The sequence below is a fragment of the Staurois parvus genome, unplaced genomic scaffold (genome assembly GCF_062004578.1).
Source record: "Staurois parvus isolate SC_StPar_1 unplaced genomic scaffold, SC_StPar_1.0 ptg001639l, whole genome shotgun sequence".
NCBI classification, from domain to species: Eukaryota; Metazoa; Chordata; class Amphibia; order Anura; family Ranidae; genus Staurois; species Staurois parvus.
In genome coordinates, this window is record NW_028319435.1 from 36518 (window position 1) to 55444 (window position 18927).

Genomic DNA, 18927 nt, shown 5'->3' on the forward strand with positions numbered 1-18927 from the left:
TCAGGCGCCATCATATGTCCGGTGTGGGCGGTGATCAGGCGCCATCATATGACCGGTGTGGGCGGTGATCAGGCGCCATCATATGACCGGTGTGGGCGGTGATCAGGCGCCATCATATGTCCGGTGTGGGCGGTGATCAGGCGCCATCATATGACCGGTGTGGGCGGTGATCAGGCGCCATCATGTGACCGCTGTGGGCGGTGATCAGGCGCCATCATATGACCTTTGTGGGCGGTGATCAGGCGCCATCATCATATGTCCGGTGTGGGCGGTGATCAGGTGCCATCATATGACCGGTGTGGGCGGTGATCAGGCGCCATCATGTGACCGGTGTGGGCGGTGATCGGGCGCCATCATATGACCGGTGTGGGCGGTGATCAGGCGCCATCATGTGACCGGTGTGGGCGGTGATCAGGCGCCATCATGTGACCGGTGTGGGCGGTGATCAGGCGCCATCATATGACCGGTGTGGGCGGTGATCGGGCGCCATCATATGATCGGTGTGGGCGGTGATCAGGCGCCATCATATGACCGGTGTGGGCGGTGATCAGGCGCCATCATATGACCGGTGTGGGCGATGATCAGGCACGATCATATGACCGGTGTGGGCGGTGATCGGGCGCCATCATCATGTGACCGGTGTGGGCGGTGATCAGGCGCCATCATGTGACCGGTGTGGGCGGTGATCGGGCGCCATCATATGACCGGTGTGGGTGGTGATCGGGCGCCATCATGTGACCCGTGTGTGGGCGGTGATTGGGCGCCATCATATGACTGGTGTGGGCGGTGATCAGGCGCCATCATATGACCGGTGTGGGCGGTGATCAGGCGCCATCATATGACCGGTGTGGGCGGTGATCGGGCGCCATCATATGACCGGTGTGGGCGGTGATCAGGCGCCATCATATGTCCGGTGTGGGCGGTGATCAGGCGCCATCATATGACCGGTGTGGGAGGTGATCAGGCGCCATCATGTGACCGGTGTTGGCGGTGATCAGGCGCCATCATATGACCGGTGTGGGCGGTGATCGGGCGCCATCATCATGTGACCGGTGTGGGCGGTGATCGGGCGCCATCATGTGACCGGTGTGGGCGGTGATCGGGCGCCATCATGTGACCCGTGTGTGGGCGGTGATCGGGCGCCATCATATGACTGGTGTGGGCGGTGATCAGGCGCCATCATATGACCGGTGTGGGCGGTGATCGGGCGCCATCATATGACCGGTGTGGGCGGTGATCAGGCGCCATCATATGAGCGGTGTGGGCGGTGATCAGGCGCCATCATATGTCCGGTGTGGGCGGTGATTAGGCACCATCATATGACCGGTGTGGGCGGTGATCAGGCGCCATCATGTGACCGGTGTTGGCGGTGATCAGGCGCCATCATATGACCGGTGTGGGCGGTGATCAGGCGCCATCATATGACCGGTGTGGGCGGTGATCGGGCGCCATCATATGACCGGTGTGGGCGGTGATCAGGCGCCATCATGTGACCGGTGTGGGCGGTGATCAGGCGCCATCATCATATGTCCGGTGTGGGCGGTGATCAGGCGCCATCATATGACCGGTGTGGGCGGTGATCAGGCGCCATCATGTGACCGGTGTGGGCGGTGATCAGGCGCCATCATATGACCGGTGTGGGCGGTGATCAGGCGCCATCATGTGACCGGTGTGGGCGGTGATCGGGCGCCATCATATGATCGGTGTGGGCAGTGATCAGGCGCCATCATGTGACCGGTGTGGGCGGTGATCAGGCGCTATCATGTGACCGGTGTGGGCGGTAATCAGGCGCCATCATATGACCGGTGTGGGCGGTGATCGGGCGCCATCATATGACCGGTGTGGGCGGTGATCGAGCGCCATCATCATATGACCGGTGTGGGCGGTGATCAGACGTCATCATGTGACCGGTGTGGGCAATGATCCGGCGCCATCATATGACCGGTGTGGGCGGTGATCGGGCGCCATCATCATGTGACCGTTGTGGGCGGTGATCGGGCGCCATCATGTGACCGGTGTGTGGGCGGTGATCAGGCGCCATCATATGACCGGTGTGGGCGGTGATCAGGCGCCATCATATGACCGGTGTGGGCGGTGATCAGGCGCCATCATATGACCGGTGTGGGCGGTAATCAGGCGCCATCATATGACCGGTGTGGGCGGTGATCGGGCGCCATCATATGACCGGTGTGGGCGGTGATCGAGCGCCATCATCATATGACCGGTGTGGGCGGTGATCAGACGTCATCATGTGACCGGTGTGGGCGATGATCAGGCGCCATCATATGACCGGTGTGGGCGGTGATCGGGCGCCATCATCATGTGACCGTTGTGGGCGGTGATCGGGCGCCATCATGTGACCGGTGTGTGGGCGGTGATCGGGTGCCATCATATGACCGGTGTGGGTGGTGATCAGGCGCCATCATATGACCGGTGTGGGCGGTGATCAGGCGCCATCATATGACCGGTGTGGGCGGTGATCAGGCGCCATCATGTGACCGGTGTGGGCGGTGATCAGGGACACGGACTGGTGACACTTTGATTTCTGTTTCAGTGATGATCGGATCATTCGGGTTACATGCTGTGATTTTTCTATTGTGATCTGTGATTGGCCACCAGCTATCACATGGTACAGGGTGCGGTGATGGGTTGAGGTACTACGTGATAGCTGTAGGCCAATCATAGCCCACTATGGGAAACACAGCCAGTGTGAATCAAATTCAGCCGGGAGGTTCTGTATCCTGTAATGGTGACAACAGTCACATGAGCCGCGGAGTGGGTGGGGTCAGACCGTCAGGGCTGTGTCTTTCTTCACCATTCTCAGCCAATCCAGTCCGGTCATGTGATCCCCTCTGAGCTGCAGCTGCAGGGGAGAGGAGGGAGCGCAGACTGCTGGGACATAGGAGTCTATGGGTGACACCACCGCTCCCGGGACTTACCGCCATTGTACAGCGCTCCCTCCTCTGCCCTGCAGCTCTCTGACACGGGATCATGTGACCAGACTGGACTGAGCTGAAAATAGATCCCCCCAGCAACAGTAGACCCCCGCAACAAAATACCCTTCAGCAACAATAAATCCTCAAGGAACAATAAATCCCCTGGGCAGAAGTAGGCCCCTGCAACAAAACACCCCCAGCAACAATAAATCCTCTGAGCAACAGAAGACCCCCACAACAAAACACCCCCCCAGCAACAATAAATCCTCAAGGAACAATAGATCCCCTGAGCAACAGAAGACTCCCACAACAAAATACCCCCCCAGCAACAATAAATCTTTCAGGAACAATAGATCCCCCAGCAACAGTAGATTCCCACAACAGTAGACCCCACAGCAACAGTAGATCACTCCGGCAACAGAAGACCCCAACAAAATACCCTCCAAAAATACAAGCATCAATACATTTCCCCCCGGCAACAATAGATTGCTCAGCAAAGGTAGACCACCCTCAACAAAATACACCCCCAGCAACAATAGATCTTCTAGAACCCAGAAAATCCCTCAACAACAGATCCCCCATCAAGAACAATAGAACACCCCTCAGTGACATTAGATCCCCCGCCAGAAAACAATAGACCTCCCCAACAACAACAGACCTCCACCCTTAGTGACAATAGATCCCCCAGCAGCCATCATCAATAGACCCTCAACAGCCCAGCTCCCCTCCCCCCGCCATTACATACGTTCCCCCACATTCCCACTGAAATGAAGCCCCGCCTCTACTTGTAATATACGGGTAAGTATATCCATCCTTGAGATATTGGGGGGTCAGGTCATCGGGGTGGTCAGGTCATCGGGGGGGTCATGTCATCAGGGGGGGCAGGTCATTGCGGGGGTTCAGGTCATCAGGGGGGTCATGTCATTGGGGGCTTCAGGTCATTGGGGGGATCAGGACATGGGGGGGGGTCAAGTCATTGGGGGTCAGGTGATCACAGGGGGTCAGGTCATCAGGAGGGGTCAGGTCATTGTAGGGGTCAGGTCATCAGGGGGGGTCAGGTGATCACAGGGGGTCAGGTGATCACAGGGGGTCAGGTCATCGTGGGGGTCAGGTCATCAGGGGGTATCAGGTGATCACAGGGGGTCAGGTCATCAGGGGATCAGGTCATCGGGGGGGGGTCAGGTCATCAGGGGGGTCAGGTCATCAGGGGGTTCAGGTGATCACAGGGGGTCAGGTGATCACAGGGGGTCAGGTCATCAGGGGATCAGGTCATCGGGGGGGTCAGGTGATCACAGGGGGTCAGGTCATCAGGGGGGTCAGGTCATTGGGGGGTCAGGTCATCAGGGGGGTCAGGTGATCACGGGGGTCAGGTCATCAGGGGGGTCAGGTCATCAGGGGGGTCAGGTCATCAGGGGGGTCAGGTCATCAGGGGGGGGTCAGGTGATCACAGGGGGTCAGGTGATCACAGGGGGTCAGGTCATCGTGGGGGTAAGGTCATCAGGGGGGGTCAGGTGATCACAGGGGGTCAGGTCATTGGGGGGTCAGGTGATCACAGGGAGTCAGGTCATTGGGGGTCAGGTCATTGGGGGGGTCAGGTCATCGGGGGGGGGTCAGGTGATCACAGGGGGTCAGGTCATCGTGGGGGTCAGGTCATCAGGGGGGTCAGGTCATTAGGGGGTCAGGTCATCAGGGGTCAGGTGAGCACAGGGGGTCAGGTCATTGGGGGGTCAGGTCATTGGGGGGGTCAGGTCATCAGGGGGGGTCAGGTGATCACAGGGGGTCAGGTCATCGTGGGGGTAAGGTCATCAGGGTGGGTCAGGTGATCACAGGGGGTCAGGTCATTGGGGGGTCAGGTGATCACAGGGAGTCAGGTCATTGGGGGGGTCAGGTCATTGGGGGGGGTCAGGTGATCACAGGGGGTCAGGTCATCGTGGGGGTCAGGTCATCAGGGGGGTCAGGTCATTAGGGGGTCAGGTCATCAGGGGTCAGGTGAGCACAGGGGGTCAGGTTATCAGGGGTCAGGTCATCGGGGGGTCAGGTCATCGGGGGTCAGGTCATCGGGGGGGGTCAGGTCATCGGGGGGGTCAGGCCATCAGGGGCATCAGGTCATTGGGGTATCAGGTCATGGCTGGGTTGGGGCTGATATTTCCTGTCTCTGGGGGTCCCCAGCGGGGGGTTCTTTATTCCCCCACCCATGTAGGGCAGGGTGTAGCCCCCCCCTGTGGTTGCTCCTCACCCATCGAACCCCTGAAGCCATGGCATGGACGGTGAGTCAGACCAATCACACGTCATACAATCTGGGTGTTTATGTGTTGGGATGGGCCGGCCCGGATCGGTATTCCGGCAGACGGGCGAGTCTCTGAGCTCCTCCACTCCGTTAGTTTTGGACTTTCTTCAATGGAAAAATCTCCAAATTCCAGACTTCTCTTCTGTTGCACTTGGCATCCCCGGCGATAACATGAACCTGACATCCGGAGGACTCCGCCCACCGCGCTGCCATTGTCTGTCCTCACTGCACCTGAAACACGGGCAGTTCATACAAAAATGTCAGTTATAGGGATGGGTACAGAGGAGGAGTATGGGGGGGATACTAGACATGGCTGTGGGGGAGGGGACATTAGAGTGTAAGCTCCTCTGGTACAGAGACTGATGGGACTGTGGGGGAGGGGACATTAGAGTGTAAGCTCCTCTGTACAGAGACTGATGTGACTGTGGGGGAGGGGACATTAGAGTGTAAGCTCCTCTGTACAGAGACTGATGTGACTGTGGGGGAGGGGACATTAGAGTGTAAGCTCCTCCGGTACAGAGACTGATGTGACTGTGGGGGAGGGGACATTAGAGTGTAAGTTCCTCTGTACAGAGACTGATGTGACTGTGGGGGAGGGGACATTAGAGTGTAAGCTCCTCTGTACAGAGACTGATGTGACTGTGGGGGAGGGGACATTAGAGTGTAAGCTCCTCTGTACAGAGACTGATGTGACTGCGGGGGAGGGGACATTAGAGTGTCAGCTCCTCCGGTACACAGACTGATGGGACTGTGGGGGAGGGGACATTAGAGTGTAAGCTCCTCTGTACAGAGACTGATGGGACTGTGGGGGAGGGGACATTAGAGTGTAAGCTCCTCTGTACAGAGACTGATGGGATTGCGGGGGAGGGGACATTAGAGTGTAAGCTCCTCTGGTACAGAGACTGATGGGACTGTGGGGGAGGGGACATTAGAGTGTAAGCTCCTCTGTACAGAGACTGATGGGACTGTGGGGGAGGGGACATTAGAGCGTAAGCTCCTCTGGTACAGAGACCGATGGGACTGTGGGGGAGGGGACATTAGAGTGTAAGCTCCTCTGGTACAGAGACCGATGGGACTGTGGGGGAGGGGACATTAGAACGTCAGCTCCTCTGGTGCAGAGACTGATGGGACTGTGGGGGAGGGGGCATTAGAGCGTCAGCTCCTCTCCCTGTATATACAGACATTGGATATGTTGGGTTCATCCGGTTCTCAGGCTGGTTGGATGGGATCCCCCATGCGGTCTCTCTCTCTCTCTCTCTCTCTCTCTCTCTCTCTCTGCGGTCAGCACTGTGTTCTGGGATTTGGTATTTCTCGTTTTATTTGCTGACTGCTAGAATTTCTCGTTTTCTCGGTGATCTCAGTTCCGGTTCGGGGGAATCTGACTTTTCACATCTCTGGAAGGTTAACCCTTCCACCACCCCGGGACTGTGAGATGTGGGGAAGGTTTCCTCCTATTGATCGCTGTGCTGATTGTAATCAATGTATCTGTAGGATGGAGAGGAGCATCGGATACAGAATAATACCAAGTGATGCAGAAAACGGGGAAACCAGATTCATTGTGCTGGTGAGGACCAGGTCCCCTCCTGGAGGATACAGATTCCCGTACATTGTGCTGGTGAGGACCAGGTCCCCTCCTGGAGGATACAGATTCCCGTACATTGTGCTGGTGAGGACCAGGTCCCCTCCTGGAGGATACAGATTCCCGTACATTGTGCTGGTGAGGACCAGGTCCCCTCCTGGAGGATACAGATTCCCGTACATTGTGCTGGTGAGGACCAGGTCCCCTCCTGGAGGATATAGATTCCTATACATTGTGCTGGTGAGGACCAGGTCCCCTCCTGGAGTATACAGATTCCCATACATTGTGCTGGTGAGGACCAGGTCCCCTCCTGGAGGATACAGATTCCCGTACATTGTGCTGGTGAGGACCAGGTCCCCTCCTGGAGGATACAGATTCCCGTACATTGTGCTGGTGAGGACCAGGTCCCCTCCTGGAGGATACAGATTCCCGTACATTGTGCTGGTGAGGACCAGGTCCCCTCCTGGAGGATACAGATTCCCGTACATTGTGCTGGTGAGGACCAGGTCCCCTCCTGGAGGATACAGATTCCCGTACATTGTGCTGGTGAGGACCAGGTCCCCTCCTGGAGGATACAGATTCCCGTACATTGTGCTGGTGAGGACCAGGTCCCCTCCTGGAGGATACAGATTCCCGTACATTGTGCTGGTGAGGACCAGGTCCCCTCCTGGAGGATACAGATTCCCGTACATTGTGCTGGTGAGGACCAGGTCCCCTCCTGGAGGATATAGATTCCTATACATTGTGCTGGTGAGGACCAGGTCCCCTCCTGGAGTATACAGATTCCCATACATTGTGCTGGTGAGGACCAGGTCCCCTCCTGGAGGATACAGATTCCCGTACATTGTGCTGGTGAGGACCAGGTCCCCTCCTGGAGGATACAGATTCCCGTACATTGTGCTGGTGAGGACCAGGTCCCCTCCTGGAGGATACAGATTCCCGTACATTGTGCTGGTGAGGACCAGGTCCCCTCCTGGAGGATACAGATTCCTGTACATTGTGCTGGTGAGGACCAGGTCCCCTCCTGGAGGATACAGATCCCTGTACATTGTGCTGGTGAGGACCAGGTCCCCTCCTGGAGGATATAGATTCCTGTACATTGTGCTGGTGAGGACCAGGTCCCCTCCTGGAGGATATAGATTCCTGTACATTGTGCTGGTGAGGACCAGGTCCCCTCCTGGAGAATACAGATTCCCATACATTGTGCTAGTGAGGACCAGGTCCCCTCCTGAAAGATATAGATTCCTATACATTGTGCTGGTGAGGACCAGGTCCCCTCCTGAAGGATATAGATTCCCGTACATTGTGCTGGTGAGGACCAGGTCCCCTCCTAGAGGATACAGATTCCCATACATTGTGCTGGTGAGGACCAGGTCCCCTCCTGGAGGATACCGATTCCCATACATTGTGCTGGTGAGGACCAGGTCCCCTCCTGGAGGATACAGATTCCCATACATTGTGCTGGTGAGGACCGGGTCCCCTCCTAGAGGATACAGATTCCCATACATTGTGCTGGTGAGGACCAGGTCCCCTCCTGGAGGATACAGATTCCCATACATTGTGCTGGTGAGGACCAGGTCTCCCCCTGGAGGATACAGATTCCCATACATTGTGCTGGTGAGGACCAGGTCCCCTCCTAGAGGATACAGATTCCCATACATTGTGCTGGTGAGGACCAGGTCCCCTCCTGGAGGATATAGGTTCCTTTTCATTGTGCTGGTGAGGACCAGGTCCCCTCCTGGAGGATATAGATTCCTGTACATTGTGCTGGTGAGGACCAGGTCCCCTCCTGGAGGATATAGATTCCTGTACATTGTGCTGGTGAGGACCAGGTCCCCTCCTGGAGGATACAGATTCCCATACATTGTGCTGGTGAGGACCAGGTCCCCTCCTGGAGGATACAGATTCCCGTACATTGTGCTGGTGAGGACCAGGTCCCCTCCTGGAGGATATAGATTCCTGTACATTGTGCTGGTGAGGACCAGGTCCCCTCCTGGAAGATACAGATTCCCATACATTGTGCTGCTGAGGACCAGGTCCCCTCCTGGAAGATATAGATTCCTATACATTGTGCTGGTGAGGACCAGGTCCCCTCCTGGAGGATACAGATTCCCATACATTGTGCTGGTGAGGACCAGGTCCCCTCCTGGAAGATATAGATTCCTATACATTGTGCTGGTGAGGACCAGGTCCCCTCCTGAAGGATATAGATTCCCGTACATTGTGCTGGTGAGGACCAGGTCCCCTCCTGGAGGATACAGATTCCTGTACATTGTGCTGGTGAGGACCAGGTCCCCTCCTGAAGGATATAGATTCCCGTACATTGTGCTGGTGAGGACCAGGTCCCCTCCTAGAGGATACAGATTCCCATACATTGTGCTGGTGAGGACCAGGTCCCCTCCTGGAGTATACAGATTCCCATACATTGTGCTGGTGAGGACCAGATCCCCTACTGGAAGATATAGATTCCTATATTTTGTGCTGGTGAGGACCAGGTCCCCTCCTGAAGGATATAGATTCCCGTACATTGTGCTGGTGAGGACCAGGTCCCCTCCTAGAGGATACAGATTCCCATACATTGTGCTGGTGAGGACCAGGTCCCCTCCTGGAGGATACAGATTCCCATACATTGTGCTGGTGAGGACCAGGTCTCCCCCTGGAGGATACAGATTCCCATACATTGTGCTGGTGAGGACCAGGTCCCCTCCTGGAGGATACAGATTCCCATACATTGTGCTGGTGAGGACCAGGTCCCCTCCTGGAAGATATAGATTCCTATACATTGTGCTGGTGAGGACCAGGTCCCCTCCTGGAGGATACAGATTCCTGTACATTGTGCTGGTGAGGACCAGGTCCCCTCCTGGAGGATACAGATTCCTGTACATTGTGCTGGTGAGGACCAGGTCCCCTCCTGGAGTATATAGATTCCCATACATTGTGCTGGTGAGGACCAGGTCCCCTCCTGGAAGATATAGATTCCTATACATTGTGCTGGTGAGGACCAGGTCCCCTCCTGGAGGATACAGATTCCTGTACATTGTGCTGGTGAGGACCAGGTCCCCTCCTGGAGGATACAGATTCCCATACATTGTGCTGGTGAGGACCAGGTCCCCTCCTGGAGGATATAGATTCCTGTACATTGTGCTGGTGAGGACCAGGTCCCCTCCTGGAAGATATAGATTCCTGTACATTGTGCTGGTGAGGACCAGGTCCTCCCCTGAATGGTATAGGTTCCCATACACTTGTTCTCAGTGATGGCGGTCTAATGCTGGCAGTTATCGGTGTGATCCTCCCGGTGTGTTATAGGCAACCATTGTATTAGAAAGGAACAATGTATCATCTTCACTGCCACACCCCTTGTACAACACTATGGATTATGTCAAAGCCATATATATACACAATATTGCCCCAAGTATTGTCCCCCCCCCGTATATACACAATATTGCCCCAAGTATTGGGCGGCCGGCCTTTCCCCGCACATGACCTTCAATGGCCTCCCAGTCTTAGTCTGTAGGGTTCAATATTGAGTTGGCCCCGCCCTTTCCACACACATGACCTTTAATGGCCTCCCAGTCTTAGTCTGTAGGGTTCAATATTGAGTTGGCCCCGCCCTTTCCACACACATGACCTTTAATGGCCCCCCAGTCTTAGTCCGTAGGGTCCAATATTGAGTTGGCCCCGCCCTTTGCAGCTATAACAGCTTCAACTCTTCTGGGAAGGCCGTCCACAAGGTTTAGGAGGGTGTCTATGGGAAGGTTGGACCATTCTTCCAGAAGCACATTTGTCAGGTCAGGCACTGATGTCGGGGGAGGAGGCCTGGCTCGCAGTCTCCGCTCTAATTCATCCCAAAGGTGTTCTATGGGGTTGAGGTCAGGACTCTGTGCAGGACAGTCAAGTTCCTCCACCCCAAACTGGCTCCTCCATGTCTTTATGGACCTTGCTTTGTACACTGGTGGGCAGTCATGTTGGAACAGGAAGGGGCCATCCCCAAACTCCTCCCACAAAGTTGGGAGCATGAAATTGTCCAAAATGTTGCCTTAAGAGTTCCCTTCTCTGGAACTAGGGGGCCAAGCCCAACCCCTGAAAAACACCCCCACACCATAATCCCCCCTCCACCAAACGTTACACTTGGCACAATGCAGTCAGGCAAGTACCGTTCTCCTGGCCACCACCAAACCCAGACACGTCCTTCAGATTGCCAGACAGAGAAGAGTGATTGGTCACTCCAGAGAACACGACTCCCCTGCTCTAGAGTCCAGTGGCGGCGTGCTTTACACCGCGGCATCCGACGCTTTGCATTGCACTTGGTGATGGAAGGCTTGGATGCAGCTGCTCGGCCATGGAAACCCATTCCATGAAGCTCTCTACGCACTGTTGTTGGGCTCATCTGAAGGCCACACCAAGTTTGGAGGTCTTTAGCTATTGACTCTGCAGACAGTTGGCGACTTCTGCGCACTGTGCGCTTCAGCATGCGCTGACCCCGCCCTGTCATGTGACGTGGCCTACCACTTGGTGGCTGAGTGGCTGTTGTTCCCAGTTGCTTCCACTTTGTTATAATCCCACTAACAGTTGAGCGTGAAATATTTAGTAGCCAGGAAATGTCCCGGATGGACTTATTGCCCAGGTGGCCACCTATCACGGGACCACGCTTGGAGTCACTGAGCTCCTGAGAGCGACCCATTCTTTCACCAATGTTTGTAGAAGCCGTCTGCATGCCTAGGGGCTTGATTGTATACACCTGTGTCCATGGAGGGGATTGGAACACCTGAATCACATGATATGGAGGGGATTGGAACACCTGAATCACATGATTGGGAGGGGATTGGAACACCTGAATCACATGATATGGAGGGGATTGGAGCACCCGAATCACATGATTGGAAGGGGATTGGAACACCTGAATCACATGATATGGAGGGGATTGGAACACCTGAATCACATGATTGGGAGGGGATTGGAACACCTGAATCACATGATATGGAGGGGATTGGAACACCTGAATCACTTGATATGGAGGGGATTGGAACACCTGAATCACATGATTGGGAGGGGATTGGAACACCTGAATCACATGATACGGAGGGGATTGGAACACCTGAATCACTTGATATGGAGGGGATTGGAGCACCTGAATCACATGATATGGAGGGGATTGGAACACCTGAATCACATGATTTGGAGGGGATTGGAACACCTGAATCACATGATTTGGAGGGGATTGGAACACCTGAATCGCATGATTGGGAGGGGATTGGAACACCTGAATCACATGATTTGGAGGGGATTGGAACACCTGAATCACATGATATAGAGGGGATTGGAACACCTGAATCACATGATTGGGAGGGGATTGGAACACCTGAATCACATGATTAGGAGGGGATTGGAACACCTGAATCACTTGATATGGAGGGGATTGGAACACCTGAATCACATGATTGGGAGGGGATTGGAACACCTGAATCACATGATACGGAGGGGATTGGAACACCAGAATCACTTGATAAGGAGGGGATTGGAACACCTGAATCACATGATATGGAGGGGATAGGAACACCTGAATCACATGATTTGGCGGGGATTGGAACACCTGAATCGCATGATTGGGAGGGGATTGGAACACCTGAATCACATGATTGGGAGGGGATTGGAACACCTGAATCACATGATATAGAGGGGATTGGAACACCTGAATCACATGATTGGGAGGGGATTGGAACACCTGAATCACATGATTAGGAGGGGATTGGAACACCTGAATCACTTGATATGGAGGGGATTGGAACACCTGAATCACATGATTGGGAGGGGATTGGAACACCTGAATCACATGATACGGAGGGGATTGGAACACCAGAATCACTTGATAAGGAGGGGATTGGAACACCTGAATCACATGATATGGAGGGGATAGGAACACCTGAATCACATGATTTGGCGGGGATTGGAACACCTGAATCACATGATATTGAGGGGATTGGAACACCTGAATCACATGATATGAAGGGGATTGGAACACCTAAATCACATGATTGGGAGGAGATTGGAACAACTGAATCACATGATATGGAGGGGATTGGAACACCTGAATCACATGATATGGAGGGGATTGGAACACCTGAATCACATGATTGGGAGGGGATTGGAACACCTGAATCACATGATATGGAGGGGATTGGAACACCTGAATCTCTTGATATGGAGGGGATTGGAACACCTGAATCACATGATTGGGAGGGGATTGGAACACCTGAATCACATGATACGGAGGGGATTGGAACACCTGAATCACTTGATATGGAGGGGATTGGAGCACCTGAATCACTTGATATGGAGGGGATTGGAACACCTGAATCACATGATTTGGAGGGGATTGGAACACCTGAATCACATGATATGGAGGGGATTGGAACACCTGAATTACATGATTGGGAGGGGATTGGAACACCTGAATCACATGATTGGGAGGGGATTGGAACACCTGAATCACATGATATGGAGGGGATTGGAACACCTGAATCACATGATATGGAGGGGATTGGAACACCTGAATCACATGATATGGAGGGGATTGGAACACCTGAATCACATGATTGGGAGGGGATTGGAGCACCTGAATCACATATGGAGGGGATTGGAACACCTGAATCACATGATTGGGAGGGGATTGGAACACCTGAATCACATGATATGGAGGGGATTGGAACACCTGAATCACATGATATGGAGGGGATTGGAACACCTGAATCACATGATTAGAGGGCGGGGACAATACTTTGGGCACTATAGTGTATATATATTATACTGTCTCTTCCTATAGTTGTGTTTCTGCCTCTAGACATTACAGTACACATTGCAGCGCCCCCCGCTGGAGAGATATCATGAAGAACACAGCGAGGAGCTCGGTTTGGAAAATTTTAATTTGAAGCAGATTTCTGCTGTTTTCCTGGTCCAGTCCCAGGCGGGGAGTGACTCCGGATCTGTGTGTCAGCACAGGGTCAGCCATCCGCTCCGGCAGACGATCCATTATACGGTGAGTCAGTCTGAATCACTTCTCCATCCAACATCACCACAAAAAGTCTGCAGAATCCTTCAGAGGAGCTTCTCCGACCATAGGAGCCAATCTATATGTGACGGAGGAGACGGAATATCATACGGAGGAGACAAGACAACCTACAGAGTGTGCCGGACCCTGAGGAGGAGGGGGATTCCATAGGGGGGATACTTATAAATGGGAGAGGTGTCAGAAGATTTTCTATACTGACCCTCCAGGACAGCCAGAGGGAGGAGAATATACTGAATACTCAATGATAACCTCTTAGGGGGAATACAGAGAAGAAAACACCCTATATAATCTATACTGGACCTATAGGAGGGATACGGAGAAGAAAACACCCTATATAATCTATACTGGACCTATAGGAGGGATACGGAGAAGGTAACACCCCATATAATCTATACTGGACCTATAGGAGAGATACGGAGAAGGTAACACCCCATATAATCTATACTGGACCTATAGGAGGGATACGGAGAAGGTAACACCCCATATAATCTATACTGGACCTATAGGAGAGATACGGAGAAGGTGACACCCCATATAATCTATACTGGACCTATAGGAGGGATACGGAGAAGGTGACACCCCATATAATCTATACTGGACCTATAGGAGGGATACGGAGAAGGTGACACCCTATATAACCTATACTGGACCTATAGGAGAGATACGGAGAAGGTAACACCCTATATAATCTATACTGGACCTATAGGAGGGATACGGAGAAGGTAACACCCTATATAATCTATACTGGACTTCACGGAGAAGGTAACACCCTATATAATCTATACTGGACCTATAGGAGGGATACGGAGAAAGTAACACCCTATATAATCTATACTGGACCTATAGGAGGGATACGGAGAAGGTAACACCCTATATCCATCCTCTATACTGGACTTCAAGGAGAAGTTAACCCCCTATATAAGTTTCACTGGAGCTATAGGAGGGACACAGAGAAGGTAAACGCCCTCTATAATCTATATTGAACTTTAAAAAGGCCATAACACCCTGTATAAGCTTTACTGGACTTAACACCCTATAAAAACTATACTGGAGGTATAGGAGGGACACTGGGAAGGTAACACCCTATATATAATCTATACTGGACTTCAAGAAGAAGATAGCATCATATTTAAGCTATACTGGACCTAAAAGAGAGATACGGAGAAGATACCACCCTATATAGTCTATACTGGACCTACAAGAGGGATACAGAGAAGGTAACACCCTATATATTCTATACTGGACCTATAGGAGGGATACGGAGAAGGTGACACCCTGTATATACTATACGTGACCTATAGGAGGGATACGGAGAAGGCGACACCCTGTATAAACTATACGTGACCTATAGGAGGGATACGGAGAAGGTGACACCCTGTATATACTATACGTGACCTACAGGAGGGATACGGAGATGGTGACACCCTGTATATACTATACGTGACCTATAGGGGGGATACGGAGAAGGCGACACCCTGTATATACTATACGTGACCTATAGGAGGGATACGGAGATGGTGACACCCTGTATATACTATACGTGACCTATAGGAGAGATACGGAGAAGGCGACACCCTGTATATACTATACGTGACCTATAGGAGGGATACGGAGAAGGCGACACCCTGTATATACTATACGTGACCTATAGGAGGGATACGGAGAAGGCGACACCCTGTATATACTATACGTGACCTATAGGAGGGATACGGAGATGGCGACACCCTGTATATACTATACGTGACCTATAGCGGGGATACGGAGAAGGTGACACCCTGTATATACTATACGTGACCTATAGCGGGGATACGGAGAAGGTGACACCCTGTATATTCTATACGTGACCTATAGGAGGGATGCGGAGATGGCGACACCCTATATATACTATACGTGACCTATAGGAGGGATACGGAGAAGGCGACACCCTGTATATACTATACGTGACCTATAGGAGGGATACGGAGAAGGTGACACCCTGTATATACTATACGTGACCTATAGGGGGGATACGGAGAAGGCGACACCCTGTATATACTATACGTGACCTATAGGAGGGATACGGAGAAGGCGACACCCTATATATACTATACGTGACCTATAGGGGGGATACGGAGAAGGCGACACCCTGTATATACTATACGTGACCTATTGGAGGGATACGGAGAAGGTGACACCCTATATATTCTATACGTGACCTATAGGAGGGATACGGAGAAGGTGACACCCTATATATACTATACGTGACCTATAGGAGGGATGCGGAGATGGCGACACCCTGTATATACTATACGTGACCTATAGGAGGGATACGGAGATGGCGACACCCTGTATATACTATACGTGACCTATAGGAGGGATACGGAGATGGTGACACCCTGTATATACTATACGTGACCTACAGGAGGGATACGGAGATGGTGACACCCTGTATATACTATACGTGACCTATAGGGGGGATACGGAGAAGGTGACACTCTGTATATATACTATACGTGACCTATAGTGGGGATACGGAGAAGGTGACACCCTGTATATACTATACGTGACCTATAGGGGGGATACGGAGAAGGCGACACCCTGTATATACTATACGTGACCTATAGGAGGGATACAGAGAAGGCGACACCCTGTATATACTATACGTGACCTATAGGGGGGATACGGAGATGGCGACACCCTGTATATACTATACGTGACCTATAGGAGGGATACGGAGATGGCGACACCCTATATATACTATACGTGACCTATAGGAGGGATACGGAGATGGCGACACCCTATATATACTATACGTGACCTATAGGAGGGATGCGGAGAAGGTGACACCCTGTATATACTATACGTGACCTATAGGAGGGATACGGAGAAGGCGACACCCTGTATATTCTATACGTGACCTATAGGAGGGATGCGGAGAAGGCGACACCCTGTATATACTATACGTGACCTATAGGAGGGATACGGAGAAGGCGACACCCTGTATATACTATACGTGACCTATAGGAGGGATACGGAGATGGCGACACCCTGTATATACTATACGTGACCTATAGGAGGGATACGGAGAAGGCGACACCCTATATATACTATACGTGACCTATAGGAGGGATGCGGAGAAGGCGACACCCTGTATATACTATACGTGACCTATAGGAGGGATACGGAGATGGCGACACCCTGTATATACTATACGTGACCTATAGGAGGGATACGGAGATGGCGACACCCTGTATATACTATACGTGACCTATAGGAGGGATACGGAGATGGCGACACCCTGTATATACTATACGTGACCTATAGGAGGGATACGGAGATGGTGACACCCTGTATATACTATACGTGACCTATAGGAGGGATACGGAGATGGTGACACCCTGTATATTCTATACGTGACCTATAGGAGGGATACGGAGAAGGTGACACCCTGTATATACTATACGTGACCTATAGGAGGGATACGGAGATGGTGACACCCTGTATATACTATACGTGACCTATAGGAGGGATACGGAGAAGGCGACACCCTATATATTCTATACGTGACCTATAGCGGGGATACGGAGATGGTGACACCCTGTATATTCTATACGTGACCTATAGCGGGGATACGGAGAAGGTGACACCCTGTATATTCTATACGTGACCTATAGGAGGGATACGGAGAAGGTGACACCCTGTATATACTATACGTGACCTATAGGAGGGATACGGAGATGGCGACACCCTGTATATACTATACGTGACCTATAGGAGGGATACGGAGATGGTGACACCCTGTATATACTATACGTGACCTATAGGAGGGATACGGAGATGGTGACACCCTGTATATTCTATACGTGACCTATAGGAGGGATACGGAGAAGGTGACACCCTGTATATACTATACGTGACCTATAGGAGGGATACGGAGATGGTGACACCCTGTATATACTATACGTGACCTATAGGAGGGATACGGAGAAGGCGACACCCTATATATTCTATACGTGACCTATAGCGGGGATACGGAGATGGTGACACCCTGTATATTCTATACGTGACCTATAGCGGGGATACGGAGAAGGTGACACCCTGTATATTCTATACGTGACCTATAGGAGGGATACGGAGAAGGTGACACCCTATATAAGTAGATGTACAGTGTAGGAGGAGCTCAGAAGTATTTGTCTGTCACCTCTGGACCACATTTCTGGGTTGCCAAAGATCCGTCTGCATATCCTGAATGTCCCGCCAGCTCCGGCACAACATTCCCGACTTCCAGACAGGCAAGAAGGGGATCCAGGGAGAGGAGACCCTCAGTCAGGTAATACCCCTCCCCCCCCCAACATACAGACCACAGAGACCCCCCTATATAATCTATAGATCCATCATGGAAATATCAGCCCTATTGTATGCTAAACAACTAGGTGTGGGGGAGGGGAGGCTAAGTAATATTTTGGGGAATCTCATACCCCCAATATATAGAGTATAGGGCCCCAATTATATAGCCTACAGCACCATGACAAGAGCATTATGGGGGAATATCATACCCCCCCCCAATATACATAATACAGGGCCCCCATTATAGAACCTATAGCACCATCACAGGAATATCAGCTCCAAGGGTGGGGGGAGGGGCTGAGAAATATTATGGGGGTGTATCATACCATCCCCCCCCAATATACATAATACAGAGCGCCCATTATATAACCTATAGCACCATCACAGGAATATCAGCCCAAGGTGTGGGGGGAGGGGCTGAGAAATATTATGGAGGTGTATCATACCCCCCCCAATACAGACTACAGGGCCCCCATTATATAACCTATAGCACCATCACAGGAATATCAGCCCCAAGGGTGGGGGGAGGGGCTGATAAATATTATGGGGGTGTATCATACCCCCCCCCAATACAGACTACAGGGCCCCCATTATAGAACCTATAGCACCATCACAGGAATATCAGCCCCAGGTGTGGGGGGAGGGGCTGAGAAATTTTATGGGGGTGTATCATACCCCCCCAATACAGACTACAGGGCCCCCATTATAGAACCTATAGCACCATCACAGGAAT

General features: G+C 52.3%; 1 protein-coding gene across 7 annotated transcripts in view; it reads left to right on the plus strand.

Annotated features, from left to right (window-relative positions):
- The first annotated feature begins 13742 nt into the window (after window positions 1–13742).
- LOC149434933 (uncharacterized) overlaps window positions 13743–18927 on the plus strand; it is a 34397-nt gene continuing 29212 nt past the window's right edge. For 2 of the 7 annotated variants that reach the window (XM_089663197.1, XM_089663198.1), the window contains exon 1: window positions 13842–15085. The gene's annotated coding sequence lies outside the window, so the exon portion shown is untranslated. The other 5 variants (XM_089663201.1, XM_089663204.1, XM_089663199.1 and 2 more) reach the window with 3 other exon arrangements.